Below are 2,862 nucleotides of genomic sequence, written 5' to 3'. Positions count from 1 at the left end.
TATATATACACAAATATACATATATATATCTATAGACATAAATACACACACACACACACACATTTATACATATAAGCACACTTGTACTCAAACATACACCCAAACACTCTGGCATGTTTGAAAAAGTGCTAGGGTCACTAAAGGACACTGCTAATATTAATGACAAAACAGAGGAATGAATAGGAATAAGTTTTTTTCTATTTTATCTACTAATTCATTTAACATTTAAAAGAGACAGTAATGACATAAAATATTATTTTAACATATCATTTTCAACATAGTTCAATGGTATTTTTGGCATACGAGCAGGCATAATCAGTAACTTCACTGTAAAACACTAACAAACAAATATTGATAATGTTTTAAACATTGAAGTTTATATTATTTTGACAAGAGATATTACCAATTACAGAAGACCTATACTGACCCAAATCAACAGTAATTAAGTTATGAGATATAGTAAATAACATATGCAAACATTTCTTAATTATTTGAAATTTTCCTCTATTTATGTAATTTTTTTTATTGTAATTAATTGTGAAACTGTCAGTTAATAAAATTTACAAAAGAGGGTAAATGAGAGTTGGAATGCATAGCAAATTAACATTAAATAAATATACTGTACTAGATGTGTACACATAATCTACATTACAAACCATGCCCATTGCAAAGAATTCTAGTTTTCCCATCTGAAATATTTTGGGGCATCCAAAATAATTATGACTCTTTTATCAAAGTGTACAGACAAGTACATTCACAAACATTGCCTGATACTTCAGTGAAACACAGCATCAACAGAGATAAGAATTCTTTGATCATTAACCTTCTTTCCTCATCATCTCAAATGACTTGGTTTAAAATGTTCGAAATAGGAACTTCAGGGATGAACTACAATAATTCAGTCTCTTTTTCCCATTCAGTTATTTTGATTATTTTCCTCTTATTTTATTGAAGATGAAAAAAAAAAATAATAATAATAATAATAAATTTATATGGGTTAGGGTGGTAAGAAGTTTCCCTCCCAGTCACATGGTTCTAGGTTCGGTCCCACAGCACGGCACCTTGGGCAAGTGTCCTCTACTATAGCTTGAGCAGATGAAAACCTCAAGAGTGGATTTTGTTGACAGAAACTGAAAGAAGCCCATCATATCATCATCATCATCATGATATGATGGGCCTCTTTCAGTTTCTGTCAACAAAATCCACTCTTGAGGTTTTCGTCTGCTCAAGCTATAGTAGAGGACACTTGCCCAAGGTGCCGTGCTGTGGGACCGAACCTAGAACCATGTGACTGGGAGGGAAACTTCTTACCACACAGCAATGCCTGCACCCATATAAATTTTTTATGATTATTATTTTTTTTTTTTTAATCTTCAATAAAATAAGAGGAAAATAATCAAACTAACTGAATGGGAAAAGAGACTGAATTATTGTAGTTCATCCCATACAATTTTATGGTTTAACCCACCTTATAGCATGAATGTAGCCACTACTATAACTAGGAAATTCTTAAAATTAATAAGCAACCACTTCCCAAAAGATTTTCAACAGAAACACTGTTAAAGTTGCTATAGTTGCCTCCCAATATAGGGTCAATAATACTCAACCACAATAAAGATAAACACACCAGAGATACCCCCAAAAGACAATGCAAATTCAGATTTCCAAACCACTGCCCTCTAAACAACAACTATCTTGAAAAAGAACTTGCATTCAAGGCTAAAATCACAAATACCATTGGAGTAGCAAAAACATATATTGTAATGATGGGCAACTCATTTAACGAAAGATACACACAACACTTGGCATCATTCGGAGACAAAAGTATAAGAAAAGAAGGCAGTATGTTACAAACAGTGAAAGAAGGTGGAATTAGTGATTCCCAGATAGAATGGGACATCATTGCTAAAGCCATAAAATACAGAGGACAAGGTACCAAATGTGAATTCTGTATCTCTGAAAAACTAAATATCATGCAATCAACAGATTGCTCAAAAGTAAGGTAAAAAATTATATTAGTTTGCTTATGCACAAATGTTTTACCCAGTTTCTATCAACTTCTGCATAGGCAGTATATAGAAGACCAGAAAATGTTACAGATACATACTCACCAAGCCTCAAGGGTCAAAGTTGGAAACAAAACCAGGACTGTGGTGTCATACAAGGAAACCAAACAAAAACAGGCCAGAGCGAGGGTAAAGATAGAAGAGAGAGACAGGATACGCCCAGTTTTTAGGACATCCCTGAAAGAAAAGAAAGATAATCACGTAAGGAAATGAAAGATGGACGATGGTCATGTGTGAGCAATGAGAGAGAGTAAAGGAGAAAGAGGGGGAGACAGAGAGAGACAGATAGACAACGGTGAAGGGGAGAATAAAAGGAATTAGAGAAAGGATGTGAAGGAAAACAATAGGGGGAGAAAACAGTATAGAGTGTATATATATATATATATATATATATATATATACACACACATAGACACATAGATACACACACTCACACATGAATATATATATAATTACATATTTAAGTATATCTGCACAGGCAGATATGTGTATGCATATATTTATATGTGTGTGTGTATTTTACAAATTTTGCATTTTCATAAATTTAATAGATAAAATGATATCCTTAAAAACTTTCTGATTTCTACATTTGATAAAAATAATACATAAAACTGCATTACACCCACAAAAATAACATACACATGCACACATATAAGCTAATACATATACACTCAAACACAAACATTCATGTTTCCGCAACTGCAATATGCATGTGTGTGCATACATATATATATAGACACACATGTATATGTATGTACTTATATGTATGTGTACATATATATATAGACACACATGT

The sequence above is a fragment of the Octopus bimaculoides genome, chromosome 21, assembly GCF_001194135.2.
Source record: "Octopus bimaculoides isolate UCB-OBI-ISO-001 chromosome 21, ASM119413v2, whole genome shotgun sequence".
In the NCBI taxonomy this organism is placed as follows: domain Eukaryota; kingdom Metazoa; phylum Mollusca; class Cephalopoda; order Octopoda; family Octopodidae; genus Octopus; species Octopus bimaculoides.
The sequence above is the reverse complement of the archived record's forward strand: the minus strand, read 5'-3'. Positions refer to the sequence as shown.